Source organism: Prionailurus viverrinus, chromosome B3 (assembly GCF_022837055.1).
Source record: "Prionailurus viverrinus isolate Anna chromosome B3, UM_Priviv_1.0, whole genome shotgun sequence".
NCBI lineage: Eukaryota > Metazoa > Chordata > Mammalia > Carnivora > Felidae > Prionailurus > Prionailurus viverrinus.
This window is the reverse complement of record NC_062566.1, coordinates 10,283,337-10,300,689: the sequence shown is the minus strand read 5'-3', so window position 1 is coordinate 10,300,689 and position 17,353 is coordinate 10,283,337. Positions and strand designations below refer to the sequence as shown.

General features: G+C 44.4%; 1 long non-coding RNA gene across 9 annotated transcripts in view; it reads left to right on the top strand.

Annotated features, from left to right (window-relative positions):
- LOC125169015 (uncharacterized) overlaps window positions 1-17,353 on the top strand; it is a 112,202-nt gene that overhangs the window by 47,998 nt on the left and 46,851 nt on the right. For 8 of the 9 annotated variants that reach the window (XR_007153400.1, XR_007153398.1, XR_007153403.1 and 5 more), the window contains exons 6-7: window positions 7,079-7,137; window positions 7,253-7,429. This is a non-coding gene — a long non-coding RNA (uncharacterized LOC125169015). Of the gene's footprint in view, window positions 1-6,225; window positions 6,351-7,078; window positions 7,138-7,252; window positions 7,430-17,353 lie in introns of all 9 variants that reach the window. The other variant, XR_007153399.1, reaches the window with a different exon arrangement.

Below are 17,353 nucleotides of genomic sequence, written 5' to 3'. Positions count from 1 at the left end.
TTTATAGACTCAACTGTTTTCTCTTTTTTTAAATGTGTATTTATTCGTTACAAAATATTTAAGTTTGTTCATTTTGAGCAGGGGAGGGGCAGTAAGCGAGGGGAAGAGAGAATCCCAAGCAGGCTCTGCACTGTCAGTGCAGAGTCCGATGCGGGGCTCGAACCCATGAACCATGAGATCGTGCCCTGAGGTGAAGTCAGACGCTTAACCCACTGAGCGCCACCCCCCCCCCCCGCCCCAGGCGCCCCCGGTTTGTAGACTCAACTGTTATAAATCTACAGTCTCGGGCCCCAGCTAATTGAACCTCTGTGGCCATCAGCTCTCGCCTTAGGATGAAACCGGATGATATTAGGATCTGGAGCCATAACAGCACATCAAGGTGGGAATTGGAATTTTCACTTTGAAGCCTAAAGCTTTGTTGGAGAAGGTGGTTTGCAAGAGACAAGTAGAGAAGACAGTTGCTGACAGGCTTTGCTTGGATCCTGCCACTCACTCCCTCGGGGAATTTTGTGTCCTGGTCTTTTGTTCGTATCTCACATCTTTCCTCAGTGGGGGAGCTGTATCTGTGGGATTCTGGTATTTCCACCTAACAATAGTTGAGAGAGGAGACACTCCCTGGCCACCTGCTCTTGTCACTTAATCATGGTTCATAAACTTTTTGTTGGGGGGGGGGGTCGTTATCCATTCTTCCAGATTATAAGTTTGGGACAGCTGTGGATGTTTGAGTATTTATGGGGAAAGTGGACCATCCTACTCAAACTCTGACTCATTAGGTAGCATTAAGTCCAAAATGCCTGCTTTGCCACTTAGTTTGGTATGTGATTTGGGCAAATTACTTAAACACTCTGTGTCTCAGAGTCCGCATCCGTAACATGGATATAACAATATGGTCAAGTGATGTAATGTATCAAACGTCCCCAAAACACAATCTGCCACACGAGTAAGCTTTCAGTAGATTTTGCGGATAGTTGCATGAATGATCAAAATCCTAAATTGTCTGTAATTACTCATGAAACGACCCCCCTGTTTTTCAGCATTATGATCAAAGCTGTAATGAAGATCCCCAAATATTTATGCATGCTTTTCTCTCATTTATTTATTTACTTATTAAAAATTAAAAAAAATGTTTGTTTATTCTTGAGAGAGAGAGAGACAGGGAGCGAGCAGGAGAGAGGCAGAGAGAGAGGGAGACCCAGAATCTGAAGCAGGCTCCAGGCTCTGAGCTGTCAGCACAGAGCCCAACGCGGGGCTCGAACTCGCGAACCGTGAGATTGTGACCTGAGCCGAAGTCGGCCGCTTAACCGACTGAGCCACCCAGGCGCCCCATGTATGATTTTCTTGAGAAAAGTGCTGGAAGTTGCATCTTCAGACCACAGATGATGGACATTGAAGAGTTCAGAACTGTCACTGCTTTTGCTGAATCATCTAAGTTGTCTACACCCCAGGCTTTCCCATGTTTTTCTTGTCCACAGTTTCAGAGACAGTGTGTCTCTTTCTGGGTCCAGGATTTGTTGTACGCTCAGCTTCCAACAAAGTGAAAACCGGGTAACATCTGACATTTCTTTTATTTATTTACTTACTTGTTGATTTTTACATCGGACACTTAAATTGAGGCTCTTCCGAGTAGATTTCACTCACTCGTTCAGTTACGCGCTCACATGCCAGGTGCAGATTAAGTTTGTGTATAAGCTAGGCTTAAAGGATCGGTTTATATTCTCAGAGCTGACTCCTGCTAACTACAGAGTGGGCTTTGGAGATTTGAGGAAGAGTTCTAGACCGTTCTAAGGAAGTCAGATACTGACCAGGGCTGAATGATATCTAGGCAGTCTTTCCTCTCTGGAAATAAGAATATTGGAAATAAGAACCCCTTGATCCCTTGACCTGCTGGGGATGATCCACCTGTAGACCCTTCCTTGGCTTCCTGGCTCAGGAAATATCCACATGAGATCCCGTGAGATGCTTCTTTGAGCCATCCACTGTGCTGAGCACTGGAGAGACACAGAAAACCCAACAGCCTCCTTGTCTTCAAGGAGCATTGTCTGTTGGACAAACAGATGTACACACAATTCTAGGTCCAAGTTAAATTTGCCAGAAAGGAGGCGGTTCCGCGTAAGGAAATTCCTGAGCCAAGGTCCGCATGGGTAGCCTGATGGTCTCCAGAGGGTGTTGGTTGGTCCAAAGCTACAGCACTTAAAACATTTTTAGTTGCCAACCATTAACAACTGGAGATTTCTGTCTCCCTTTGGAAACAAACAAACAAATAAATGGATGTATTGGTAATACCGAGCCCTCATTTACCCCAGCAGCAGTGAGGAGTGGCTGATCCGTTAGCCAGGGCTTGGGTTCTCTTTTTTAGCACTGTCCCCACCACGTTTGCTATCTGGATGAGCCATGGGCTTATGACCACAGGCCTAGTTAAGGGGCCTTTATGCTTCCCCCGAGAGCTGTGCTAGAAAGGAGGGCTGCAGGGTAAGCAAGAAGTTGCTCAGACGGAGGGTGGACCACCCATGGCGAGCAGAATAGCATGTGCAAAGGTACTGGGGCTTGGGCACAGAGGCCTGCTTGGGTGATGACAAACAGATGGGACGGGAGAGGAGTTGGATATTCGAAGGAAGGGACCGAGAGAAAAGAGTTGGGGAGGCATGCCAAAGTAAGGAATTTGGATTTTTTTTTTGCTATAAAAACTGGAGCTGGTGACTGATCAAAGAATAGCTACAAAGAGTGCCTACTAACAGTGCCCTGACCTCAATGGTGGCACCTTGCAGAGTACGATGTGTGCAGAACCTCATTACGTCCTGACACCGAGCCCAGGAGACGTGTGCTTTTATTCCCCTCGCCTTACAGATGAGGAAAGACGGATAGAAGGAGGTTGCTTAAGTGACTTCCCCAAGGTCACAACCAGTCAGTCGGCAGAGCAGGAAGGGGACCTCAGGCCTGACTACAGAGCTCACCGCTTGACTCCCAGATGGCATCCGTGCTTCAGAACGACTACCCCGGCAGCCAAGGCAGGCTTGCTTTGGGAGTGGGTAGGAGAGGCCAGCAGACGGAGCAGGGGGGCTTCGTGCCTGTCCGCTGCCGTGGCCAGCAGGAGAGCGGGAGGGCCGCAGCGAGCAGCGTCCGTGCGGTGCGGAGAAGGGGGTGGATGGGGGATACCTGGAGTTAGACCCTCCTCCGTGGAATCTGCCAGCACAGGCGTTTCCTCTTCCTCCTGTGAATTCTCAAAAACGCTCTGCGTCTCTTTCCCCGGGCTCCCTTGTGCCACGACCTCATGGCAGCTTTGCGCACCTTGCGGCAGCCTGGAGAGTTTAAGTTCACAAGGGGCAGGGGGAGTTGTGCTTTCGTTGCCTCAATGTCCTTTTTGCATCGCCGAGCACAGTGCTTTCGTGAACGAATGCGTTCCCAAATTATTGCTTTCAGATCATTTCTCCTTACATAGGCATTTATTTGAGAAGTCCGCGGCAGGTGAAACACTTGTTTTTTTTCTTTTTCTTTTTTCAAATAGGAAAATCATCTCTTTACACAATCCACTTGAAGCTCTTTGGAAACATGAGGGAAAGTAAGACGGGGAAGTTGTTTAAAAGCGGCAAACCTTTTAAGAGCCAATGTCACATTTATTGCTATAAAATATTTTTCTCTCTCTGTTAGACATCTGGTTCCCATTACGTACAGTATTGGGTACTTGAGTTCACCAGGCATTTTGCATACCAAGCAGTGTGCATGCGAAATCGACCCCCCCCACCCCCGCCATCCGCCGGTTCGTATTTGTCTCACGCTAGTCAACCCTTCTATCACCAACTTAATTCTTCCCAATATGCTTTCGAGGTTAGTTTGTTCACACTTGGCTCGAGGACCAAGTTGCCAGCGTCTGAGAAACGAGGAACTTCATCGTGGAGTCCTTGCTTTGTGTCACTGCATGGTCCAACTATATAATCTAGCGGCGAAGTCAATGAAACATCTCAATCTTAAGTCTATATTTCCCGGTAACATTGACCCAGAAATGAGAAACACAATATGGAATGTTTGCTAATGAGTCGTGAATTTCATTATAATTGCTTCCACATTCGGGATAGTGCCCTTAAACCATCTAATCTTGACATATCCTGCAACAATCCCGTGTGTTGTAAATGATTTTGTTTTATTCCTTAGGTTACCGTTAAGGGGCTATTTTATGCTTCATTTCATTTTCTTAAAGAAAACCACACACATGTGTGCACACGCTCACACACACACACACACATCAGTGAGGCTTTTGCCCTGATGTGTATGTTTGGAAATAAAATAATTATGAAACCAAAAGGAGCCCCCATCCTTTGGTTCAGAAATAACAACAAACACATTTAGGAAGAGGGTTGAAATCGGGCCTGTTTGGAGTTCTTAATTCTCTGAGAATTAAAGCCAGAATCGAGCAATGCCTCGGCCAGCGGCATCCTGTCCCCTCCCTCTCTGGACTTAAGAATCTATGAGCGAATGGACGGACGCAGCTAGCATTCAGTACAGTAATAATGGAAAATTAAATACGACTTTTAAAAACTGCTCACATTATAAAGTGATCTATTAGCATTATATGACTTTAGCACTTAAAGTGACTGATTCTAATTGGACGATTTGGCCCATGGCAAGCATTAAAGAGCTGCAGAATCTTGTGGGTATTTTAAAGTGGATTTTCTTTGGAGGAAAGCTTTGTTCTTGCTCCTGAAAAGGTTGTGCGGAAGAAATCGCTCAGTTCTGGTGGAGCCACAGGTGATTGTGTGTGTGTGCGTGTGTGTGTGTGTGCGCGCGCGCGTGTGTGTGTGTGTGTGTGTGTGTGTGTGTGTTTTCTTTGGTTCCCGCATCAATAAGGCAAATGGTAAAAACAGTTCTGCATTTTTTCTCCTTTTTTTTTTTTTTAATTAAGGGAAACTCTGTCTTTACAGCTTCTGGATATTATCCTGAAGAAGTAAAGATGGATGGGCTTCTCTGATGACCTTTTTTAGCAACCGGCATACCGTATCCTGCTGAATCTTTTCTGCGCAAGCCTGAGGGTCACTAAGATGCGGCTACGGTATCACACCTCGAGCTGAACTTAATTTAAGCACGTGATCACAAAACGAGGGGGTAATTCTCGCGGTATGGACTACGGGAAGCTTATAAACCGAACGGTATTATAAATGGCAGCTTCTTACGCCGAGGGAGTCCTTTTTAAATTTCCATGTTGAAGCCAAACTGAACTTTTACCTCGATCTCCGTGCCTAGGAACTTCCCGTGGGTGGTTCTCCGATCTCTCAATTGTAGAAAAACTGCCTACTATGCTTCAGAAGAGTTTTGATCCAATGACCCACATTGTTATCCGCGTAACCCACCGCGGGTTCTTGAACGTGTGATTTAAAAACTCCATGGGGCGCCTGGGTGGCTCAGTCGGTTGGGCGGCCGACTTCGGCTCAGGTCATGATCTCTCGGTTTGTGAGTTCGAGCCCCGCCGTGGGGCTCTGTGCTGACAGCTCAGAGCCTGGAGCCTGTTTCAGATTCTGTGTCTCCCTCTCTCTCTGCCCCTCCCCCGTTCACGCTTTGTCTCTCTCTGTCTCAAAAATAAATAAACGTTAAAAAATTTTTTTTAAAAAAATAAATAAAAACTCCAGGAACACGGTCAGAGCACAAACACCAGCCTTATTTGTTTGAAACATCTCTTTCTAAAATGGGACTTTAATGGTTAAGCATCCGACTCTTGATTTCGGCTCAGGTCACGATCTCTCGGCTTGTGAGTTCGAGCCCAACGTCTGGCTCTGTGCTGACAATGCAAAGCCTGCTTAGAATTCTGTCTCCCTCTCTCTCTGGCCCTCCCCCACTCGCTCTCTAGCTCTCTCTTAAAAATAAAAAGTAAAAAAAGGAAAACTGGGGCACCCGAGTGGCTACGTTGGTTAAACGGCTGTCTCTTGATTTTGGCTCAGGTCATGATCTCACAGTTTGTGAGTTTGACTCCTGTGTCAGGCTCGTGCTCATGATGTGGAACCTGCTTGGGATTCTCTGTTTCCCTCTCTCTGCCCTCCCCCGCTTGCACGGTATCTCTCTCTTTCTCTCAACCTAAATAAATATTTAAAAAAAAATACATAAAATTAGCCTTCATTTTTTTTTAAAGACACGCTAAGGTAGAAAGAACTTTAAAGGCGCGCTGGCTTCTTGTGAGTTTTTCACTAACACTTCCCTGTAGCTTATAATAGCTCTCTCTCTTCCAAAACCTGGAATCTGCAGAAGACAGCAGAAATACCTGTTATTGACCTGAATTAGGATAAAAGGAAAAGAGAAGATAAGATCATAGCCGTCGGCGCTTTGTTGATGAAAACATCATTTTGAGGATGAGCTTGAATCAGACAAAAGTAATGTACCTCCCTCTCCTTCCAGCATATTTGACATGCCAGCCTGATCAGACCAGGAGAACAATGCCCAGAATCAGGGCATTGCCTTTCCTCTATGATAGTGTTGTGCAGGATAGCATCATTTAATCCTTACGATGGTTCTTTGCTGTTCTACAAATACATGTGAAACTAAAAAAAAAAAAAAAAAAAATATATATATATATATATATATATATATATAAACAAAAATATGAAGGCGTATGACTATAAGAACAAAAAATACAAATGTGTTTTTAAAAAAGTTATCCTAGGGGCGCCTGGGTGGCGCAGTCGGTTAAGCGTCCGACTTCAGCCAGGTCACGATCTCGCGGTCCGGGAGTTCGAGCCCCGCGTCGGGCTCTGGGCTGATGGCTCAGAGCCTGGAGCCTGTTTCCGATTCTGTGTCTCCCTCTCTCTCTGCCCCTTCCCCTTTCATGCTCTGTCTCTCTCTGTCCCAAAAATAAATAAACGTTGAAAAAAAAATTAAAAAAAAAAGTTATCCTATTTTATTTGAAAAGTTTTAGGACTCATAGGAAGTTGTAAAAATAATTCAGAGAGATCCTCTGTCCTCTTTACCCAATTTCCCCCTAGGATAGCATCTCATACAACCATAGTACCTTGTCGACATTAGGAAATTGATTCAGCACTGTTATCGCAGCTATAGACCTTATTGGGACTTAAACAGTTTTTTTTTATGCATTCTCTTTTAGGGTCTATATTAATCTGGAGAAATGCATTGACCATCAGTGTTAAGGCACATCTCTCACTGGTAAGTATTGATGGTATAAAATATCCTCAGATGATGTGGTTCTGCATAGCCTGTGGCTGACTGAAGGGGAGGTAGGATTGGTTGTCTTAACGAGGACCTTTTATCCGTGTATTAGGTGACTAAGAAAATAATCAATCCTATAGCAAGTACCAACTGGAGACACGAGACACAAAGATGGCGACATTGACTCTGCTCTCAAGGAACTCCTGGAAGGAGACAGAAGAAGAATCAACACGGAGAGTTGTATACCACGGAGCAAATGAAACAGCCCCCCATTACTGAGCGCTAACAGGTACATTAGCCATAAAGGGATTAAGAGGCATCCCTCCCGTTCTGTGGCTCTTACTGTCGAGTGGAGAAGACAAGACCCTTAACAAGTGATGGCAGCAGAGGTTCTACCACAGGGCGGGGGGCTCAAAGTGAGTAGGTCCTGACCTGGTCAAAGGGTGCGGGGAAGTGACTCAGGAGCATGGCCTGTGACCACAGCCCGCTTTTCAAGATGTTGAGAATGACCGCTTACAGGATCTTTGGACAGCCTGCTTCATTCAGAGCCTATATAGCATCTCCTAGCTCTGGCTGTTGCCTGTGAACGGAGGGCTTGCTACCAAAAGAGCGGTCATTGTTTCTTGGAACTGACTCAGATGTTCTTTGATGTCATGCCTGATATGCCAGATCTTCCCTGCTCGACGCTGGGAAGGCCCGGAGCTGGGCTCACGCAGAACAGGGGGTGGAGAGAGGTCTGTTTTCTAGTGGTAAGGGGGATGTGGTTCCCTAGAGCAGGGATAGTAGACCGTGCCAGGAAAAGAAGACCATCGTACGCTTTAAACATCGAGGTTCCTCATCCAGACTGTCACCATACTATTCTCAGCTAGCCTATTACAAATGAGCGTTTCCTGCTCAGAACCCCTCAGTTGACTTGCGCTGGACTCCAGGTGGCATTCAAAATTCTTACTGTGGCCTCAAAGGCCCTGCGTGGTCTGGCCCAACCTTCCTGTGTCCCCCGGGGCTGGTCACATTCCACTTTGCCTCCAGATCCCAGGGATCCATTCTCGCTGGACTGTTTAATGGCCCTTTAACTTAGCTGTGTTCCACTCCTGGGCCTTTGCCAGTGCTTCCCCCATGTACCTTCATCTGTAACCTCATTCTTCAGGCTTGTATTGTAAGACTTTCTATACTGAAGCGTCTGTCTCTATGAAGTTCCCACCAAGAGTCCCATTTTATCTGTACTGATGCCTCTTGCATGCATTACATATATAATCTTATATTCGATGATGCAATTACATATCTGTCTCCCCTATTATACTGTGAGTTCCGTGAGGGCGAGGATGATGTCTACTTTTGTGATTATCTCCTCAACGTTCAATAAGTATTTGTTGAACGATTTATTGAATGGAGGGATAGATGAATGAATGACATAATGATACGGCCTCTCCTATCTCCCTTAAGTTTAAGGAATGTCCCATCTGGGATTTGGACATATTTATAAACTCTTTGTTTGGGGATCATTTGTTTTGGGTTCACTTCTGAGGTCTTGATCTCATGTTCAGGCAGGAATAGCTTTTTGTAGGAAATCCTGGCTGAGGCGATTTGGTCTCCGGTTTGGCCTATTCCAGTGGATTCTGTTTTGTGTGTTTTATCTGGTCATTTCAAGGCCACTCCAACAAAGGAGTGGCCATTCCTCATCAATGTCATGACCATTCATTGGCAAAGAATGGCCCGGAGCTTCTTTGCTAATCTCAGGGCTCTCTGAGCATGGCACTTGGATATGCTGGTGATCTTGACAGTGGGAACATTTCAGCAGACAGGTCCAGCACACCCTTGGAAGAGTCGGTAGCTGGATTCTAGATCCAAATCCTGTCTTCACTGGCTTCAGGATGGAAAAGGTCATTATGGATGGGGACGAAGGAGGCTCACTTGTGGATCAAATCTAAGAGGTATGTGGAACAGGGAGAGAGAGAGAGAAGCCAGGGACCATCTCCATGGAGGAATGATCTTTGAGCTAATTCTAGATTGATGGTCAGATTTGAATTAGTTCTATGGGAATATGTGACAGGAGGTAAGGATGAGGCAGAGGCAGTGGTGTGTGTAAAGGTCCTGGAGATAAGTCTGATAAGAAGGCTCAACCAAGCCTCTGGAAAATTAGGATACAAACCCATGTCTCTTGAAAAGAGTGGTCTTCCCCCTGTCCCTCGAAGTTGAGTTCTCTAGATAATTTCTTCAATTTTGTGGCTAGTACCTACCTAGGCTAGGCATCTGTTAGTAATCAAATGTAGATTCTTTATCTTATATTTAGGTAGGTAGGCAACAATCTGCGTGAATTCCATCCCTTCCCTCCTTTCCTTGTAGGCTTTTATCAAGGGGTGTGTGTGTGTGTGTGTGTGCACGCACGGATCTTTACATTTATTTGTCTATCTTGCCCAGGTATAAATGAAGATCACAAGATTTGTTTTTCATAAAAGCTTTGAGATTCTGGAGGGTTACTCCCAATGGTGAATGTGCAGCTAGTATAAAGGCAACATGGCCAGCCAGCAGGAGGTCAGAGTTTGGAGTTAAATGCCTGGGGACAAGGTTCAACTTTGCGATTGCTGACCTGTGACTTTGGGCAAGTCACTTAACCTCTCTGAGCTTCAGTGTCCTCCCTTCCAACTCTGGGGTGACAATTAAATTATTTGCCTCATTTGTCTCATAGAAGCATGCATGTGAGGGGATCTGTCTGAAAGAGATTCAAAAATTATAAGGCACTTGGTCAATATCAGGCATTATTGTTATAGAATAAGTGTACCCTTAAAAAATGTTACTGGTTACTGGAAGTAGGTGCTGTTAAGTGTGGACGAGACCCTCCCAGGCTCAATGTCACTTGAAAGTTTACGATAACGTATTTCAAATATGGTGGCAATGTAACAGCCAGACATTCAAACATTTCTGAAAGCAATGGAAATTTACATTATGTTGCAGGCTTATCATTGACGTGGCAAGCAATTCAATGTATAAATATCGCAAACGAGAAAGTCAGTCCCCAAATAAAGACTGGTAAAACCTTGTGATTTATAGCAAGAAAGATATCAAAGTGAATTTTCCTGGGATATTCCTGGGTAGCTCATTTTGTAGTATGTTTGGAGATGATCTAACATTAAACATTTTGGGATATAGTAATAAACTTTCTCAAAAAGTCTTATTTAACCAGGAAGTAGCTCGCGTAACCGGGAGGAAATGCAAACACATTTTATATGTAACAGAAGACTCTCTCTCAGACATCAGTTTTACAACCTGACAAATCTAAAAATGCACATCCAGGTCAGTACGAAAAACATTAGTGAGATCTTTTTGCTATAAAAAAAATGACTTTCTAGAGACTCAGATCGGGTTCGTATTAAAGAGGACAGGGGTGAGTTTATTCAGACAACACAAGCCCAGAAAACGTTTGGGGTAGTACAAACTGGCTTACTGATGAGTGACCGGGAATTAGACTATAGAATTGGAACCATAATTAACATCTGGAGAAGTATAAAACCATAAACCATTTTAGACCAAGGTAGATTTGTTTTGTTCTCTTCTGTTTTTCCTTCTTTCCTATTTCTATCATGCCAGTTGGAACACTTCCTCCCCCCCACCTTTACTCTTGAGACCCTCATGAATGAAATGAAAACAAATATTAAAAGACTATAGAGGAACAACACAAGTGGCTTTGGAAATGGACCAGCTACAAGTGGTTGTATTCATTGGCTTGCTGGTCAATACCTCCGTCAGCTGGTGCATGTAGGAAGCTAAGGAATGCTTTCTTGTCGACTTGGGAGATCAAAGTTTTGGATCTTGAAAAGACAAGACGTTTGGAGTGGGGGAGGGTGCGACACATTTAAAAATGGCCAATCATTGTAGGGCTGCCTTCGGCCACCCAAGAGGAGAAATCCAGTTGGTGTTCCGCCACCGATTCGTGGAGCTGAAGGGATACATTATGGTCAGCTGACCACCGGGGCTCAGGGCGGGGTGGGGGGGGGGGCACAACGTCGCCATGGGGTACTTTGCTACAGTGCCCCGGGGGTCTTTACTGATCCTGAGCGCCAGCCACCTCATCCACCCCAGAGCGGTCCAGTAGCTAGATGGCTCTTGAATATCACAAGCTCGCTTGAGCAATTTGGTTTTTTTCCTCTTTGGTAGAAAGTCTTTTGCCTTGGGAGGTGAGCCCACAGGGAGGGGTTACTTAGCTCGAGCCTCAAAATGCACACACTGCATCTTTAAGAAATAGTTTACTTGTGAATCAGTAAACGTACTAGACAAAGCGGCCATTACTTATGCATTCCTGCAGACCCTGCAAGGTGAAAATAATAGAATAAACATCATATACTTCATTATGATATCGGTTTACACTTCCAGGACACACAAAAAGAGGCCATTTCATCAAGCTAATTGCCTGAAAGTAAAAGAGAGAGAACTTTAGCTATTAGTCTATTATGGGGCTTTTTTCTTAATCACAAATAGGGGCCGTGTGTCCCTGGGGGGATGTGTATTCTAATTTACAATTGAACTACAGATCAGAGCAATCAATCTTGGGTAGCACTTTTACAGTGTAATTGCTACAACAATAACAAATACAAAAAAAAAAAAAAAAGAAGAAGAAGAAGGAGAAGAAGACGAAGAAGGCCTAGTTGAGCTTCAGCTTGAGGTGGAGATATTTCCAGGCACTAGCTCAGGGTGGGAGGGAGAAAAGAACCACAGCAAACATGAATATGCAATGAGGGCTCATTAGCGGCCTAGTGTTGCCATGACGAATGGCATTATCCCCGGCCTGGTGCTGCCTAAACATGAATTTTATAACGACCCATTTATCATGACTTGTCATGAGCTTCTGTACTGTACTTTCTTCCAGCTCACACACCTTTCCCTATTATGACGGTAAAAATCTTTCCCTTTCCTATTATTGTTTCCTTTTGTATTGACTCCTGGCTCTCCGAAGCGAGCACTCGACTACAGCAACATGCTAATGGGTGATTTGTGACTTCAAAAAGGCGAAGAAACGAAAACTCGATCGGTCATCCCCCCGCCCGCCCAGGGGTCATATAATTGAGCACAAAGTTAGACTAAACTTTTCAAGACATTTCTTACTATGGGAGCTTTCGTTTTACCGGAGCATTCTGACACCGCAGATACATTACGAATTTTAAATGAACCGCATCGCCTTCCTTTCATTAGTTTCATTCCCATTTGTTTGTTTGTTTTGTTTTGTTTTATCCTGTGGAAACCTTTCGATATCTTAAAAGTAGAATTCAAAATCAGAGGTATTTTCCAAAGATCTTGGAGCTATGACAAAAAGGTGTAAGATTGAAATGCTGGAAAGGTGTTTTAGTGCTTAGCATTTTACAGGGGTGTGAGCTGATTTCTCACTTAGACACGCTCTTACATTGTGGGGAGGAAGGTTGGTGTGTTTTTCCATGACAACTTTCCAGGACATACGTTTTATTAACAGTAAAAGACAAAACAAAACATGGAAGCAATGTTCCTTGATAGAAACCGTGAGGTCTGTCTCAATATACGGCAGGACGCGAAACTGCCATATGCAAAGGCTGGATGGAGTCTTTGCCATTGGCCAAGATGGTGTGTGAGCTGCCTCAAAGTTAAGGCCAACAGTTCGTCAAGGTTATGGTTCCCGATTGGCAGAAGTGCCCTAATTGTAATACAGACCCGGCCAGTGGGATCTATGAATAATCTATTTAGTGACCATAAAGAGAGTAGTACTAGAACGATTTCTCAGTTCAACCAGGTGAAGTTCAGGAAGGACACAGGAACGCAAGGGAGGAGAATCTGACGTTGTTTTGCACACCCAGGGGTTATGGTCATTCCTGTGTCCAATTTGTAAACAGTAAATTGCTGGCCAGATCTTTGTTTTTTTTAATTAATGTATTTATTTGAGAGCGAGAGAGAGAGAGCTCTAGCACGCGCACGCACACAAGTGGGGGAGGGGCAGAGAGAAGGAGAGTCCGAATCCCCAACAGGTTCCATGCCATCAGTGCAGAGCCCGATGAGGGGCTCGAACTCAAGAACTGTGAGATCTGACCTGAGCTGAGATCAAGAGGTGGATGTTTAACCGACTGAGCCACCCAAGCGCGCCCCTAGCTGGCCAGATCTTTTTTGAGTGTGGCTGTCTCTCTTGTGCCCCTGGATTCCACATTAACAGTCACGATACTTTTATGTAATAATATTTAAACAATAATATGTAAACTTCATGGTAAAATATTTTATTTAAAAAAATTTTTTTTTAATGTTTTATTTATTTTTGAGACAGAGAGAGACAGAGTATGAACGGGGGAGGGTCAGAGAGAGAGAGGGAGACACCGAATCCAAAACAGGCTCCGGGCTCTGAGCCGTCAGCACAGAGCCCGACGCGGGGCTCGAACTCACGGACCGTGAGATCGTGACCTGAGCCGAAGCCGGACGCTTAACCGACTGAGCCACCCAGGTGCCCCTGGTAAAATATTTTAAATGTTGATGATCATGTGCATTTGCGGTTGTGGTTCCAGAGTTCTTTCATGAGATCCTCAGCTTTATTGGTGGCAGGGTTATTATTTCCGTTTTAAAGAGGTAAAAATCGAGGCTCAGAGCTTAAGTGACAAACTCAGGGTCACACAGAACACGAAGGTGCTGAGGCTCACCAAGGCTTTACCTTGCTAGTGCTTCTCTAACCCAAAGTCACCAGAGCAGAAATTGTTCCCAATGTGTCATCTCTTATGGGACCTGGCAGCAAGGGAGTGAGTTTGGGGAAGGAGCCCGTTGAAAAGATGGCCGCCATTTGCACTTGAGAGCTGGTTATTCCCAACGACTTACCAGAATCGAAGTTAGCACGCACATGTCAATTAAAATTCCATCCATTTAAGCTGTATTATTTTTCATCATTAAAAAATGCAGATAGGGGCACCTGGGTGGCGCAGTTGGTTAAGCGTCCGACTTCAGCCAGGTCACGATCTCGCGGTCCGGGAGTTCGAGCCCCGAGTCAGGCTCTGTCTGGGCTGATGGCTCAGAGCCTGGAGCCTGTTTCCGATTCTGTGTCTCCCTCTCTCTCTGCCCCTCCCCCGTTCATGCTCTGTCTCTCTCTGTCCCCAAAATAAATAAACGTTGAAAAAAAAAATTTAAAAAAAAATGCAGATAGGAAACGTTCTTCAACCTAAAGACTTGGGCACTGTTCTGGCTGGTGTTCCTGTATTTTGAGTCCGTTGAGGACTCAGTATTTTCTGAAGAAAATAGCTTTGTGTTTTCCCCCATGAATGGATTAAACAGGACTGTTAGACATGATTTGGGGGGGAAGGGCCTCAAATATTGGCAAATGATATTAAAGAACGTTGTGATTATGACTGAGCAGATTAAGACCGTGTCTATATGACAGCAAACATCTGGAGCTTTAAAAACATCTGGGTTTTTGACTCTTATTTCCCAGGTTTTATCTGGTGGTTGGCATCATGGACAGAAAGGGGGAAAAAGAATTTAATGCTCTTACTGCTGAATTAGACACAATTTTTATATTTAGTTAATCTGCAAATATTAACTAATTATTCTATTTAACATAACATTTAATGAAGAAAATTTTTCCAGCAGGCCAGTAAATACCGAGAGAAAGATGTAATTAGGTGATTTAAGAAAAAACTTAGCTTGAGGCATGTTTCAATCTTGGTCATAGTTTATCGACAGCAGTTTCCTTGGGCCAAAATCTTTTTAGGTCTTTGGACACTCTTTTTTTTTTTCTTTTTTCTTTCAGGGAGTCGAGTCTCCATGTATTATGAGGATCTGTGAATTTACAAAGTGTTTTGACAATAGTAAAGTTTTGTAAACACTTAATAACATGTGAGATACATCTAGTAACAGACATTTTCTTTGCCAAGAGAATGATCTGGCCTGATAAAATCAGTGTAAACCCACTCTCCACCCGGCCTCCTGACATGCCCAAAGCTGAACCCCCAAGAGGAATGGAATGAAAACAGGTCTTTGGGGGCAGCTGGATGGCTCAGTCAGTTAAGCGTCTGCCTCTTGATTTTGGCTCGGGTCGGGATCTCACGGTTTGTGGAATCAAGTCTGGTCAGGCTCTGTCCTGGCAGCGTGGAGCCTGCGTGAGATTCTCTTTCTCTCTCTCTCTCTCTCTCTCTCTCTCTCTCTGCCCCTCCCCCGCTTGTTATCGCTCTCTCCCTCTCTCTCAAAATAAATAAATAAACTTAAACAAAAAACCAAACAACTCCTAAAACCAGTCTTCAAAGACTTGACTGCAATGAAAAGCATCTTATGTGACTGACCTTTTTGGTGATCTCATCTCAAAAAAGTTATGATTATTGAGCATTTCCTCTGTAGCTTATTCTCAATCCAATCAGTTCTAATGAAAATAATCTGCTGGCTTTTTATATTCTCAAGTTTTCGAAATGATTAGCACTTCCTTGAGAGAGGCCATTAATGGGACACACAACCCAGATAAAAAGGCTGAAACCCGGGGAGCATATAAAAAAACATAAGGCTGTTGCCATTTAAGTGCCTTCAAAAGATCTAATTTGATTTTTAAAAGCAATTCTGCAGATGTGAAAATTAAAGGCACGCAGAAACAAGATATGTTTTAATGAATGTGGAGGTAAGAAACATTTAGAGGTTTCAGTGGCCTTCCTCTGAATTTTTATTTTTTTTTTAATTTAGCGGTTAGGTTGGAAAGACTGAGCCTGCAACATAATAGAAACTGCTGAATTTTATGGGTTGCTGTTTCTTTATTGAACTGCCCTGTTTTTCTTGCCCACCGTATTTCTGGAACAACTTGGTATTTCCGGGTGCAGATTTTCAATCCTAGTACCCATCAATCAGATTTCAAATTCTAATAAAGTGAAAGGGTCCCTCCATTTGGTTTGTCTTGGCTGCCCCCCCCCCCCCAACCATGAGCAAATTGTATGCTGATTCCTATTAGAAAAAAAAAAGGAAGAAGAAAGAAAAGTGGTGGCGGGGGTGAGGGGGAACCTTCTCGTGGCTCTAATGACATCTTCAGTCATTAATGAGTTAATAAAAATCTCAAAGTCATCTGGGGCTAGATAAGGAGGAAGAAAGAGAAGTATTGTACTATAATGACAGGCTCCCTGACTGCCCTCGGAGATGTCATGGGTCAGTCATGTTAAGAATGTGTGCGTCCAATCATCTGCTGATTTTTATCAGCAAGCCTTCCAGCAGGAACTGACAAGGGCCAGTTTGGGAGTCACAATGAATAAACAATGACTTTTTGGATTGTTGGGGGCTGTGTAATAGAGTGAGGGGTTTATAGGTACTCAAACATGGTGACATTAGCAATCAATATACCAATTACTGGACAAGTTATTGGATGAGGCATCCCCGGGTCCTCAGCCTTCCTGCGCTTTGAAGAGGCCTGGGGCAGGCCTCATCTCCTGGGAGCTTGTTGGAAATGCAGAGTCTCGGGGCCCTCTCCAAGCTTACCAAAGCAGGAGCTCTGGGCGCGGGGCCTCGGAGGTCTGTGCTCCCAACACGGCCTCTGGGGGACCCTGAGGCACCTTACAGGTTTGGGAATCGAAGTACAACTTCGAGCCAAAGATCCTCACCAGGGCTCATGCTGTCCTCTGTCACCCCTGATGCGCCACATGATGCCTTTGTTACTCAAACGAGTTAAGAGGCAGAAGTGTGCAAATAACTGATTTCCTTAAAAAATTAAATTAAGGTAAATCCCGGCCTATCTCTAGAATTATGTCACTCTCCTATGCTCGCACAGGTTTTCTTGAACGATCTTGGTGCATGAGTGACCTTGATTCTAGAAACGGAAGAAGAAACATGGCTTTTGAAATCTATTATTTGCAATAGAGAGGAGGGGCGCCTGGCTGGCTCAGTCGGTTAAGCATCTGACTTCGGCTCAGGTCACGATCTCACGGTTCGTGAGTTCGAGCCCCGCGTTGGGCTCCTTGCTGACAGCTCGGAGCCTGGAGCCTGTTTCAGATTCTGTGTCTCCCTCTCTCTCTGTGCCCCTCCCCCGCTTGCACTCTGTCTCTCTCTCTCTCTCTCTCTCTCTCTCTCAAAAATGAATAAATGTTAGAAAAATGTTTTAAAAAATAAAATAGAAAGGAGAAGTGACTTTGTGAATAATCCTCATAGGCCAAAAATAATCCGTAAGAAAAAAAAATCAATGTATGTGGAATATTCACTTACAAATGGAAATAATACTCATCTGGGCATTCAATGCCATTCTCTTATTTTTGAGAGAGAG